Source organism: Physcomitrium patens, chromosome 19 (genome assembly GCF_059467195.1).
Source record: "Physcomitrium patens ecotype Gransden chromosome 19, ASM5946719v1, whole genome shotgun sequence".
NCBI classification, from domain to species: Eukaryota; Viridiplantae; Streptophyta; class Bryopsida; order Funariales; family Funariaceae; genus Physcomitrium; species Physcomitrium patens.
In genome coordinates this window covers 8133257-8149381 of record NC_143428.1, presented here as the reverse complement: position 1 = coordinate 8149381, position 16125 = coordinate 8133257, and positions in this window count along the sequence as shown.

Here is a 16125-nt window from a genome sequence, read left to right as displayed (position 1 = left end):
CCTACTTTTATCTACTTTTACATACTTTTATCTATTCATATAGGTAATTATATGTATGTCCGTGACATAACCCCCCCTTCTAGGGACGAGTTCGACGAGGAGCGGTGATTATATATTGAGAAAATCTAATATGCGGCGAATTATATTTGCTACATAATCTGATCTTTGTTCTCTTCGAAGCTAGTTGATGGGTCCTCTTAGCCATCGATAGTGTCCCATTCCAGGGCGAGAAGACCACCCTGTTATTTGATCACTGTTGAGGCCTTCATAACTTCCTTCAAATAATACATTTGAAACACCATCAGGAGTCGTTCCTATCTCCAATAATATCACCAAACATCGAGAATCTCTTCCAAGGTCATGATACCAAACGCGTTGTATCTCACCATCTATTCGAGGAAGAACATGTCGTTCTTGAGGGTCTTCATCTCGGTTGCGTCGTCTTGAAGGTTGTGACAATCGCAATATCTCATCCGGTAAGTCAGCAAACAAAGGTTCTTGAGTTGAATCCACTGGTTGTTGGCTCTCCATCTAATTAGCGTCACAAAATGCAAAGAAGTTACAAACAAGGATAGGAAATTGAATGTTATCTTGCCTCAATCTTGTATCTTTTATAAGAGAGGTTTTCATCTTGGTTTTGATGGATGTCGTTGATGAAAAACTTTGACTTTAGCTGATGCATTTGCTAGATTCCTGGATGGCTCCCATGTGCGCTCACTAATATCATATCCGCACCAATAAACAAGATATTCCAGCTTATTTCGGCGCCGCCTTGAGTCTAATATCTCTTCCACCTCAAATTCTTCATTATTATCTACTTCTATAGGAGGCGATGGCATTTGTCTTCTTCCTTGTATATCCACTGTCTTATATGGTTCAAGAAGAGACACGTGAAATACAGGATGGATCTTCATTGACTCCGGTAGATGTAACCGATATGCAACTGGGTTGATCTGTTCAGAAACAGAAAAGGGGCCAAACCTACGATAGTCCAATTTGTCACAAGGTCGAGTAGTCTTGATATTGCGACGAAGTAGCAATACCTTATCACCCACGTTGAGTTGTGGTTGCTCTTTACGATATACATCTGCATTTATCTTTTGTCGTTCTTGAGCTTTCTTCAACTGCGCCTTCATTATTGCATGTAACTCTGACAACTGATTTGCCATATCTTTTGCTGCAGGATTATCAACTTTTGAAAAATCAAAAGTATCAAGTCGTGGATGATAGCCATAATTGGCAAAGAAAGGTGTTTATTGCGTGGAAGAATGTACCATATTATTATAAGCAAACTCTGCCAATGGCAGAAGGTTTGTCCAATCATCTTGTTGGTAGTTGATGGTACACCTTAAATACTGTTCCAAGACTTGGTTTACGTGCTCTGTTTGTCCATCAGTTTGAGGATGGAAAGCTGAAGATAGCTTTATGTCCACTTTTAAAATCTTGAAAAGAGTCCTCCAGAATCTCGACACAAATTGAGTTCCCCTATCCGATATGATATCTTTAGGTAATCTATGATAGCGATAGATATTATCAATGAAAAGCTTAGCTGTTTCTTCACCTGTGATAGATTTTGTACATGGCATAAAATGTGCCATCTTGGTGAAACGATCTACTATCACAAATATAGAATCATAAGATCTTGAGTTTGGAAGATCTGTGATGAAATCCATAGAAACAGAAGACCATGGTTGTTCTGGTATAGGTAATGGCTGAAGAAGTCCGTAAGGTCGACGTCGAGGAATTTTTGATCTTGAACAAATATCACATGATTGTACAAAGTCTTTGACTGACTTCCACATTTGTGGCCACCAAAAATCTCTTGATATGAGTTCCAGAGTCTTATTATATCCAAAGTGCCCTGCTGCTGGAAAGTCATGACGTGCTTGAAGAACACACAAACGTGCTTTTCCTTCTGGAACATATAGGCGTCCTTCAAAATATAATAGATTATTCTTGAACTCAAACTTAGAAGAATCATGAGACTTGGAAGAATTATTCTCGATATCATGAACAAGAGGGTCTGAGGACATACTGGACTGGATTTGCTTGAGAAAAGTTGAATCAACAGTCAATGTTGATTTCACTGCTCGGAGATGAAATTGCTCCGGTTTCAAGAGGACCGTTCTTTGTTGCTCAAAAGCTGCATCTCCTTCTTTTGGTGCAAAATAAGAACGTCTAGACAGGGCATCGGACAAACCTTGTTGTTTTCCTGGCCGATAAGTGATAATGAAGTCGAATCTTGACAAAGACATACTCCAACGAGCTTGACGACGATTCAACATGCATGCTGACATGAAATACTCGAGGTTCTTGTGATCTGTATACACAGTGACTGGACTAGAAGCACCTTCTAGATAATGACGCCATTCTTGAAAGGAATCCACGATTGCAAGAAGTTCTTTATCGTGGATCTCATAATTGATCTCGGCTGCTGAGAATTTTCTTGAATGAAAAGCTATCGGATGAAGTTTGTCATCTGTTCCCATTTGTGATAAAACTGCACCCAAGGCAAAATCCGATGCGTCTGTTTCCATAAAAAATACCTTGGAAAAGTCAACACGATATAAGACTGGTGCAGAGACAAACGATGTCTTCAAGGCTTCAAATGCTGCTTCCGCTTCTTGATTCCATTGGAATTTATCTTTACTAGTCAAGCGTATAAGTGGAGCTGCAACTCGTGAGAAGTCTTTGATGAAGATCCGATAGTAATTGGCAAATCCCAAGAAACATTGGACATCTCTTACAGTCTTTGGAATCTTCCAATCCATGATTGTTTGGACTTTCTTAGAATCCATCATAAGACCATCATTTGAAATGATGTATCCTAAAAAGTCAACTTGAGTAGTGTGAAATACACACTTTTCCATCTTGGCGTACAATCCTGCATCTCTGAGTTTTTGTAATACTTGACGAACATGTATTTCATGTTCTTCAACATTCTTAGAATAAATCAGGATATCGTCTAGGTAGCAGACGACAAAATTGTCTAAGAATTCACGAAATACATCATTCATGAGATGTTGAAAAGCAGCTGGTGCATTCGTGAGTCCAAAAGGCATGACATTATATTCAAAATGCCCGTACCTGGTTCGAAACGCAGTCTTCCATTCATCTCTTTCTTTGATCCGTACTAGATTATATGCTCCTCTTAGATCTATTTTTGTATAGATCTTAGCTTGATTCAACTAGTCAAGGAGTCATGATATCAAAGGTAATGGATACCTGTTCTTGATTGTGATCTTGTTGAGTCCTCGATAGTCAACACACATTCGTAAAGATCCATCTTTTTTCTTTACGAATAAAATTGGAGCTCCTGCTGGAGATTTTGAATGGCGTATGAAATTCTTCGCTAAATTCTCGTTAATATATGTCTTGAGTTCAGCCAACTCATCTTGCGATAAACTGTAAATTGGTCCAAATGGTGGCTGAGTTCCTTCCTTGAGATCGATTGAACAATCGTATGGGCGATGCTCAGGAAGAATATCTGCATTCTTTTTCTCAAAAACGTCTTGATAATCCTGATATTGACTTGGAATGCCACTTGAAGTCTTTACGCTTTCAGAAATAGGTGCAGCATAAATAGCAAAAGTTGATCCTTCTTTTGCTGCGTGTATAAATGCTTTTGCACCTATAAGTGCGAGTTTTACTATACTAGACTCATGGTTTTTTACTTGATTAATAGAACTGTTACTAATGCTCTGAGAAAAATCAAGTTTACGAGAAATCCAATCTATTCGAGGATTATACTTTTCTAACCATGATAAGCCTAAAATTACTGGATTAGAGGGAGATCTAATTATATTAAAAATTACGCAACTACTATGACCATTTATTAGTACATCTACAGGAAGTGTTTCGTGAGTTACATCTCCAGAAGACAACGGACGACCATCTATGACTTCTATGTGTACAGGTTTAGTTTTTTGTATTAATGCTATTCTATGACATCTAGCAAATTCTTCATCTAAAAAACAAGATGAGGCTCCTGAATCTATCAAGGCAGAGGCTTTGTAATTATTAGGTCCTAAATGCACATCTATTATAAAACAAGGAGATGGTTCTGAGGAGAGGATAGGACCTTCATTAGAAGTTGTACAAGATTCCAGCTGCACGGTCCCTATTGTAGCTGGACGTACTCGTTTTCCGACATACTGTCTTCTTTGACAGCCGTACTCCTCATTTTGTAGTTACGTCGCTTCTTTGGACAATGTTGAGCAGTGTGCTTAGGTTCTCCACAATATAAGCACAATCCTTCTTGTCGACGATGAGACTTTTCTTGCTCAGTAAGAGGTTTGAAACGTACCGCATCAATTTGCATATCTTCTACTTCTGAAGGTATGTGTTGAGGAGACGTCGGTGTTGCCATTGAATTGTAGTAACGTTGAGGCCCACTTGTGCGACTCTCGGATCGAAATTCAAAAAGTTGATTGTCGCATTTCACAGCAAAGTCAATTGCTTGACTCAATGTCTGAGGATCAGGTAAATTAAGCATCAATTTCTTTACCTCATATTGTAATCCGTAGAGAAATTGACTCACAAGTGCGGCATCATCCCACTTGATATCAGTTGCAAGTTGTCGAAATTGCGAAGCATATAATGTTACTAATCGATTGCCTTGCCGCAAAATACGGATCTTGTTGGTTGCAACACGAATTGCATCATGTTCTCCAAACATGGATCGAAACTCCGCCAAAAAAGCCTCCAAATTATCCAATATTGGATTTCGTCGTTCAAGAAAAGATGAAAACCATGACAATGTTGAACCTGAAAGAAGTGTACCAAAGAATCTAACTTGTGACCCTGGAGTTGGATAGCTCTGGGGTTGAAGTTCAATCACTAGTTGGACCTGATTGATGAATCCTCGAAACTTGGATCTGGTACCATCAAACTTCTCGGGCAAGGCAACTCTCGGTTCTCTAACACTCGAAGGGTGTTCCATTCTGGGAGAAGGGACATGGTTTGGTGCAGATTTTGAAGCAGCCCCAATCATCTCTATATCTTCACTTCCTACCATTCTTGTTGCTCCTTGTGGTGGTAAATTGAGTTGATGCATCGCAAGCATTAACTCCCTCAATTGTTCTTGCATCTGTGCCATTGCACTCTTCATTTCAACAAGCTCTGCCATAGTAGCACTTAGAAAAGAGAAGATGTCTAATAACGCTCAAAACAAATAGAAGAGAGGAATTGATAACAAAGAAAATACTAAGAACAATATCAGTTTAAAAGAGGGTAATCCGTAACTTCTAATGCGCTTATGTCTTATCAAGAAAAAAGGGGTAATCCACTCTTAATCAAGAAAAGACAAAGCTCTGATATTGTAAGTGTACTCTTGTCAATCTGACAAGGACAAGAACTCGATGAAAGCTAAAGAGTAAGTGAGACTTTTCTCAAAAAGAAATAGGACAAAATAGAAATATGTATATTAAGAAAGAAACTGGAATGGCTATTGCCAAAATACAAGAAAACTAGAGACCCTTGAAACTAGACTAGAAGCAAGAAAGGAGTTGACAAGAGTGAAGAGGGCTTCACTCTTACCTCTATATATACTATCTAACTAGAAGCCACATGGCGATGTTCTATAAGACTTCCAATATATGTTGACTTTCTAGGCCACATGCCTTTGCTTGCAAGGCAAGTTTTCTATGGATGGACCACGTAGTTAGCTTGTTCTTTAAGCTTCCAACATGTGTGGCACATGGCTAACTTGTTGACCAAGTTTCTAACCTAAAAGTCAACTATAGACTCCTATAAAGTCAAAGCAGCGTCTATGAAGCTTCTAAGAAGCTTCTCTAAAAGATATTACACAATTAACCTACTTTTATCTACTTTTACATTCTTTTATCTATTCATATAGGTAATTATATGTATGTCCGTGACAGCGTGCCATCAAATTGTTGCCAACCCTATCATTGTTGCTGCCGCTACCACCTTGCTACCCACCTTGCCGCCGCTGCCACTCTATTGCTCCCTATCATTGCTGCTGCCATCCTACTATTATTTTGTTACCTTAATCTACAACATTGTTAAAAAAAACTTTAAAAATAATAATAATAATAATAATATTTTTGATTTTCAAATTCAAGTTAATCATTTAATTTGACTTTATATTTTAAGATACATTTTATTCAACTTTTCTACTTGATCTTATATTTTCTTTATAGATTTATTTATAATGAAAGCTTCAACATCTTCAACTACTTCTACTATGGTTTCAACTATTACCAGTGCATCACAACATTTTCAAGCTCTTTTATTTCCACCATTGATTGTGGATGGAAACAATTATCTATTATGGGCAAAAATGGCAAAAACAAATTTATTTGCAGAACAACTCTCAAATGTCATTATGTTTAAAGAATCTCTTACAATAAATATTTCTAATCTTCTTGCTATTTGTTGGAAAGCACTTCTTTTCCTTTGTCGTCATCTTGTATCGCATTACAACATCAAAATTTGAAAATAGAAGATCCTGCAAAACTTTGGAAGAATCTTAAATCTAGTTTTGATCATCAAAAGACCATTTTCCTTCCACGTGCATGTCATAATTGGATACATTTATGTGTCTTGGATTTTCTAAATAAAAATGAAATATATAGTATTGTTTCATAATTATAATTATATGGACAAAGCATCTCTAAAGAAAAAATGATTGTGAAAACTCTCTCTACATTTCTTCTTGTATCTCCTATGCTTGCATAACAATAGAAGAACATGACATTTCAGAGTTATTCTGATCTTATGTCTTATCTACTTCTTACAGAGAAGCAAAATGAGCTACTCTTATACAATATAGAAGCTTATCCTATTAGAACTACAGTTCGAGAATCTCATGAACTTAATATTTCAAAGTCTAAGAAAAAATTATATAAACATGGAAAACGTTGTCATGATATAACATGACTAATAGGTGAAAGAGTGTGGAGATTATTGTAATTTAAGAGATCTTAGTTCAAAGTATTAGAACAAATTATCTTAGAAATATAGTTAATAGTCAAAGGAGTAGAAAAATTAAAAGGTACCAATGCTACCTTTTAGAGAAGTAACTTCTACTTACTTTGTAGCACCATAAGTAAGGCAAAATAAGGTAGATTAGAAAAATAAATGATATAGACATCTTTATGATGAAATTAAGAATAAATTCTAGAAAAAAATTACTTAGAAAAACTAGATATTGATACCCGGAGAGGGCCGGTTATGAACCAGGGTCGAAATCAGACCCTGAGGAACAAAACCGAGTCTCGATGACAACTTTGGGACTCTTTGGTAGATCGGAGAGTGGGGTTTGATAGAAGATTGGATAAGGTTTCTATGGGCATTGATTTTGGGTGATTTGGAGTTGTTATAACTTTTTAAGAGCTTTGCAAAGTAAAAGTTTGTTTTGGATGACTTGGATTTTATGAAATTAAATAGGATTTACATTTTGGATAATTTTAAGAGTTTTGTAATAGATATATGGGTGAAATTTTGTAGGTTTTTGGTTATAGTTGTGTTTAATATTTTTTGTGAATTTTAGCTCGATCTAACGATTGAATTAAGGAATATTGAAGTTTAAGTGGGTCAAGGTCTCAAAAAGTAGAATTTTAGATCTAGTGAGGATTTTAAAGATTTCTTACAATCTACTAAATGGATTGGAGTGAAACTTATGTGAGAGGATATTAGACTTATTTTTTTATGTACTAGAGAATTTTGATATCAATCGAATAGTGCAATAGAGAGATATCGGCTCTGGAAAATTAGCATTAAGATTGGAGAAGGAGGCCGGCCAATACCTAAGCACATTTTTGAAGTTAACATCAATTTGGTAACTCCGATCCTTTTCAATTTTTTAGTGCTTGTTTTTAACCTAATTTTTAAGAAGTATAAAAAATTTGAGTTAAGATCAACGGTTTATTCATTAGTTATTAAAGTTTAAATCTGTTATAGGAATAACTAGGGTTTGGTTTAGGATTTGGTTAGAATTTGGTTTAGGGTTTAGGATTTGGATTAGGGTTTATTTTAGGATTTAGGATTTGGTTAGGATTTGGTTTAGGATTTAGGGTTTAGTTAGGATTTGATTTAGGATTTAAGGTTTGTATTAGGATTTGATTTAGAATTTAATTAGGGTTTTATTTAGGACTTGGATTAGAATTTGATTTAGGATTTGGTTTAGGATTTGGGGTTTGGATTAGGGTTTGGTTTAGGATTTGATTAGGATTTCATTTGGGATTTAGGATTTGGTTAAGGTTTTATTTAGGATTTAGGGTTTGATTAGGGTTTGGTTTAAGGTTTAGGATTTGGATTAGGATTTGGTTAGGATTTGATTTAGGGTTTAGGATTTGATTTAGGGTTTGGTTAGGATTTGGTTGAGGATTTGATTGGGATTTGATTTAAGGTTTGTTTAGGGTTTGATTCAAGGTTTAGGATTTTATTAGGATTTAAGATTCAATTAGTTTTGGCCTAAAATTTGAATGAAGTTCAATAGAATTTTAACTAAAATTAAATTGAGATTGAATTGAGATGTATTTGAGTGATAATTGTGATCATTCTAATATTTCTTTAAGAATTCTTATTATTTGTTTGAAATTTCTTTGAGGTTTTTTTGAATTTGATTAAGCTTGCTTAGTATTATTATAGTCTAATTAGAGCATTGTTAGTATTCTATTAGAATTAGGATTTTGTTATTGTAATTTCCATTCTTCCTTCTACAGTTAGGTGCGCGGAGCATTCTCAAGCAAGACTTCACATATTACAACAACGTGCTTATAGGTATTAGAGTAGTCTTAGTCATGACTATTTCTATCCATATAGAAAGAATAAATGTTCTATTATTAATTATAATAGAAAACAAAAATTAGAGATGCATTCTTGTCATAAGTGTAGAATGATTGGACATTTAGCACATGCGTGCCGTACTTCAGAATATTTTATTAAAATATGCCAAGAAAATAAGAAACTACGAGTTGAGGCTAGTGAAGTTCATACCATGGATGCGTCCATGGATTCAATTGGTGTTGATGACTTAGAGGCTTATATGAATGAAAAAACCTCTAATGATGAATCAAATGATGTGCTCATTGATTCTGCAACAACACATACTATCTTACAAGATAGACGATTTTTTATTAAAAAATCTTCAACTTGATAAACTAAAAATATGATAACGGTTGGAGCAAATACATTTTGTTTCCAAGTGGGCATAGCGATGGTAAAATTACATGCATATTCTATCATAAAAACATAAACATGCAATATTTATACCTTCAGCACCTCGAAATCTGATCAGCTACTAAGATGTGCATAGTAATGGTTATCACCTCTTAACCACCATTTTAAATAGAAAAGAAGTTTTGATTCTTGCGAAGAACCATAAAATTATTGAAAAAGCTTTTGTATAGAAAATAGTTTATATCGAATTGTGATTCAGTCTTCTATTATATATAATTTTACATCATCTATCACAGAGAGTCATGTTTCTCTCTGGCATGGACGATTGGTACATCTACGATCTATATTATTTAGAAAGATCATTCCATGTATAACTGGGTTTAATTTAAAGCCTACAGATGTAGACTCTATAGAATTATATCATGCATGTGTGCAAGGTAAGATGATTACTCGACCTTCAATTTAGAAATTCCCATAAGAATTACTACCAATGCTTGAAAGATTGCATGGTGATATTTGTGGTCCTATCAATCCAATATCGAGACTATTTCATTATTTTTTGGTCCTTGTTGATGCATCAGAAAAATAATCATATGTTTCATTATTATCAAATCGAAATATGGTGTTTGCCAATCTTATATCTATGCTTATTTGTTTTTAGGCATATTTTCCTAATTAACCTATAAAAACATTACGTATAGATAATACAAAAGAATTCACATCAAAGTCTTTTGAAGATTATTTTTTTGCAATAGAAATTGAGTTGACATATTGTATTCCATATGAACATGCTCAAAATGGACTTGCAGAGTCATTTATAAAGCGTATACAACTTATTACCCAGCCACTCTTCCTTCATGCAAATTTACTTGCATCTATGTGGGGTCATGCAGTTTTATATGCTACAACATTAATACACCTTTTCCTTCTTTTCTTGAAATTGTTTCACCACATTAACTCATTTTGGGTCATGTTCCAAATGTATCTCACTTACGAATATTTTGTTGCTGTGCTTAGATTCCAGTACTAGAACTTCAATAGCATACCAGTGGAGCTCATCGAAAAGAAGGCATATATGTTGGTTTTGATTCACCAAGCATTATTCGTATTGTTGATCCATCAACTGGCACATTATTACATGCACGTTTGTAAAATTTCTATTTTGAAGAAAATGTATTTTCATCTCTTCAAGGAGGAGTATCTAATCAACAAAGAAATAAAGTACTTGTATTTGAAGCACCAGAAATATTTACAATGAATCCGAATCCTAAGACATCTTTGGCAGAAACTGAAGTTGTTAAAATTTTTCATTTAAAACAGATTACAGATGAAATACATGATGGCTTCAATGATGCACTTAGAATTACAAGAATTCCTATTAATGAGGCTCAGCATGTACTTGCTCAGATTGTAGTGCCATTGACTACAATACCTTAAGTTATAATAATAACAACTAAAAGAACTCGTGGACCAGATAAGCAACCACGTAAAAAGAAAGCTATAATATTGACTAATCTTGGTATTATTTCTCAAGAAATTGCCATTCATCCTAGAGGACTACCAATTCATGATGATATATCCATGCATAATGTATCTTCAATTCCTATGAAAAACAATCTTGGAATTGGAAGGAATAAGAACAAATTGAATAAAGAATTATCTATTATGTATTGAGCTACAAATGATATTTGGGACAGACCATCTATTATGGTAGATGAATCATTTGCATGTATGATTATAGAAGCCCTTTCTTGTGAGAAAGATGATCTTGAACCTCAAACCATTGAGGAGACAATGTATCGCTCTGATTAGTCAAATTAAAAAACTGCTATTGAGGAGGAGTATGCATCTTTGCGTAAGAGGAAAGTCTTTGGTCTAATTGTAGACACTCGTACATCTCACCCTATGGGATATAAGATGGTATTAATATGCAAGCAAGATGTTGAAGGTCAAATAACATGCTATAAAGCTCGTCTTCTTGCTCAAGGATTTATTCAACGACTTAGCATTGATTATAAATCCACATATTCTCCAGTCATGGATTCAATTATATTTTGATATATTATTGGAATGACAGTTCATGCCACCCTTGAGATGCATCTAATGGATGTGATAACTGCATATCTATATGGTTCTCTAAATGCAAATATTTATATGAAAGTTCCATCTAGCTTAGAAATAGGAATTCCAAATAGACCCGCTCTAAGACAATATCATGGTATTAAATTATGTAAGGCCTTGTATGATTTAAAACAATTTGGATGCATGTGGTATCAACATCTTCAAGATCATTTAATTACAAATAAGTTTGTAAGTGATCCACTAATTCCTTGTTTGTTTATCAAATGAGATAAAATTGGTTTTGTAATCATCGATGTATATGTTTATGATCTTAACCTAGTGGGCACTACATCTACATGTGTTAGAACTAGTAACCTACTTAAATATGAATTTGAGATGAAAATGCTAGAAAAAACAACTTTCTGCATTGGTCTTCAGATTATGCATTTAACAGATGAAAGCATTTTTTTCTATCAACTAACGTATATTAGATAAATCTTGCAAATATTTAATATGATTGATACTTATCCATTGTCCACACCAATAGTTGGACGTGGTCGTGATAGTCTTGATCCATACAGTCTATGCAAAGAGAAAGAAGAAATATTGGGAGATCAATATCTATACTTCACAGGAGTTGGAGCACTTTTATATTTAGCTACATCTACAAGACCAGATATTGCATTTGTAATTAGTATTCTTGCAAAACATAGTGCACATTGTCGTATGGTGTGATTTACTATCTGGATATATACTAGATATCTAACTGTAGAGAGTTTAGTTTAAACCTTTATATGAATCTTGTCTTAGCTTCAAAAACTCCTTTGATTTGCATAAAATTCAAAATATAACAAAATCTCTTCAAAACATATTTTTCTTGCGAAAAGTTTTCTTATTTTGAACTTTGGAAATTTATAACTCTTGATCTAATTGTTTAATTTGTTTCAAATTTATAGGATAGATAGAATTCACTCTTAAATTTTATTACAAAAAAAACCAACTACAAATTCACTCTCAATCATTTGGCATCTAAAATATCCTAGCAGATGCTCTAAACCCTAATTTACAAGCACCTAAGTACTATTTTCTTAATATCTCAAGAACCCAATACTGAAATGTCATTAAACTTATGAATAAAGTTTACTAACATGAAATTACACATTTTCTAAAATTTTGAGCCAAAACCTTGTCAAATTGCTCAAGATACAGCTCAAGACACAACCACTAGTAAATCAGGTCACTAACTACCCTTAGATTGCATGCACTGACTTCAAAATCCAATTACTCCTTTATTTCAACTTGTAATCCAGCAAGCAATATGTAAAAAGTGTAGTTGCAAAATTTCTCTCTCTAATTGCAATTGCCGATTCTTAGTTTTCATCCGTACGCGTGTGTTATGTCAAAAAGAGTGACAGTAGCTCCCAAATCAATACCTTAACTTTGAGCGCCTATATCTCTTTCATATAAACTCCAAATCATACAAGATTTGTACCAAAACCATAGCCAAAACTCTAAACTTACTGATCCTAGCCTTCAAAGCTCGAATGGCACCGAAAAACTAATCCTAATCCCTAATATGGCCTGGGGCAACCTCCTCAAAGCCTATTGGTCATGATTTTTGACCAATAGAAATGGCGACTTTCATCATCCATCTCCATTCATCTATATTGGTACCCTAATTACTCCCTTTGCCACCAAAACCCTTTCTTCAATCCTTTTTCTTACAATATTTACATAATTTATAATCTAAACATCAAATAAAAGAATCAAAATAAGTTTTCAAATGTCACCAATGTCTAACAAAGGTGATTCTAAATATTTAGAAGTTACTTTCAACCAAAACCAATCTTAAAAGCCACTATCAAAAAAGAAATTAAAGTTATCCAAATTCTATAATAATGTCACGGACATACATATAATTACCTATATGAATAGATAAAAGTATGTAAAAGTAGATAAAAGTAGGTTAATTGTGTAATATCTTCTAGAGAAGCTTCTTAGAAGCTTCATAGACGCTGTTTTGACTTTATAGGAGTCTATAGTTGACTTTTAGGCTAGAAACTTGGTCAACAAGTTAGCCATGTGCCACACATGTTGGAAGCTTAAAGAACAAGCTAACTACGTGGTCCATCCATAGAAAACTTGCCTTGTAAGCAAAGGCATGTGGCCTAGAAAGTCAACATATATTGGAGGTCTTATAGAACATCGCCATGTGGCTTCTAGTTAGATAGTATATATAGAGGCAAGAGTGAAGCCCTCTTCACTCTTGTCAACTCCTTTCTTGCTTCTAGTCTAGTTTCAAGGGTCTCTAGTTTTCTTGTATTTTGGCAATAGCCATTCTAATTTCTTTCTTAATATACATATTTCTATTTTGTCCTATTTCTTTGAGAAAAGTCTCACTTACTCTTTAGCTTTCATCGAGTTCTTGTCCTTGACAAATAATCTTTTTAAACGACCTCTTCTCAAGGTAATAATCAAATTATATTCTACAACCAAGTAAAATCTACTAACATGGCTCTCACCATGTTACTTAATAAATTATATATTAAGTACATAATTACATTATTTTCATATAGTAGCCGAACAACAACACGACAACGTCCAACACTACGACATTGAAATGGCATCAAATATTTATTATATTATTTAAAAGGTACTAAAGACTTAGGATTATACTACACACAATTTGCAGATCCAAAATTGGTTGGGTATTGTGATGTAAGATATAAATTTGATATTGCAACAACTAAATTTCAAACAAGATATATATTTTTAAGGCATGGAGCTCCAATATCATGAAAATTTGTGAAACAAACAATAACTGTAACTTCATTCAACTATGCAGAAATTATTGCCTTATATGAAGCATCTCGAGAATGTATTTGGTTGTGATCAATTGATAAATTCATTCAAACAACCTCTGGATTTTCATGTGATGATTCTCCAACTATCTTGCATGAAAATAATAGTGTTTGTATTACACAGATGTAAGTTGGTTTCATTAAAGGCAACATGACAAAATATATTGATCCAAAGTATTTTAGTTATACCTATGACTTGATTATTGATCAAGCAATTATAATTAAGAAAATTGAATCTGCAAATAATCTTGTTGATGTCTACACCAAAGCTCTCCCATTGTGCAATTATTGTTGACTTACTTATGGTATTGGTATGCGGTGACTTGCTTTTTTTGAATAAGAAAGTTAATGAGCTCTTTAAATAATTAAAGAAAATGATATTTTACTCTTTTTCCTTCATCTATGGTTTTATCCTTAAATACAATAAGGTTTTCCTAAATAAGGTTTTAATGAGGCAACAATTATTGATCTTGCAAGATCACAAAAAAGTATAGATTATAATTCTATACAAATTTTATATTATGTAAATATTATGATGAGCGAGGAGGAGTGTTGAGAGTATTAAATGTAACCAACACTCTCCATAATATTTATTGTAGACTACAGTAAATACCACAGCTATACTATTTAGAGTCTACTAGAGAAGAACTGTTTATCCTCTCTCCTTTCTCTTCTTGTATACGAGACACAACTAGATCAATAGATTTTTATGTGTGAAGCTCTCTCTCCTTAGAAACCCTCTTGTGTGTATGACCTACTACTACTCTTCTGTGTGTGTATTACTTACTACTACTCTTGTGTGTGTGTATTACTTACTACTACTCTTGTGTCTTTCTAAACATTCTCAACAGATTGAAAATTCAATAAGTAGCAATGTACCACAGAGGCCCATCCTCCCTACCCAACCGCCGTCCACGTGGCGACATATGATTGTCCTACGGAATAACGGGTTTTCATAAAGCGGTCTGACACAGGAACCGGGGCGGGCCCGTTCTGGAGGTTTCGGCTTGAGCCCTACACACATGGTGAAACACGTGGCACGTATCTGGAAACCTCATCGGGCGACCACTGGTCGCCCAGTCAGTCGGTATGGCCATTTTTTCACGCAGTGTGTGTTGAGTCACTTCGTCGAAAATATATTTTCAAGGTTTTACTGTATTATTGAGTTGTTTACTACTACTGGATTGAGCTGATGAACATGTGTTTTTAAAGAAAAAAATGACCTTATCGTGATTTATTTTTTAAATAATAAAAATCAAAATATTTGAAACAAGATTCAGAAGTAGGTTAGTTTGTAAATTCATTTCATTTTCATGAATAATAAAAAGTGTATAAGTAAATGTTGAGTGTAGATGGCATTTCAAGTAAGTTTGGAAACCATTTTTATACTTTTCTACATGTATTTTATACATTATTTATATTATTTCTCTGATTTATACATTTTATCTTAGTATAAATTTTATAGGATGTGTGTTTAAACGTAGCAATCTAAAAGCTACATTCGATGTGTAATAAGCACTATAAGATTTACCATTTTTTTTATGATAGCAGTCTGACTAGTTTAAGATATAGTTGATACCTTTTCTTTTGTGGTGGATAAAATTATAACATATTCAACACACACACACACACACACACATATATATATATATATATATATATATACACATATACGAAAATAAATTGTATATCAGTGTTATATATAGTCTGTAGATCTTACAGTATTTTTTAATTAGTTATTGTTTTTTACATTTCAAGAACACACATGAAAGTGTACACATTTTTTTCATTACAAAATTTTAATATTTGTAGTATTTTCATGGTGGATTTTAAATTTAAAGTACACAAATAAATTCCAAAGAGAATTGAATGATATGAATAGCAAAGGTATCTTTTTGTTCAGTGATTTCATGAAATATCACCTTATGCTCATGAGTGGCAATGAGCAGATGTACATTCATGGCAAGTTTTCTTGACAAGACTGCTTTTTTAGAGCCAAGTCAAAATACTTTGGACTTCACATGGAATGATATCCATTGTTCCAATGGGCTCTTTG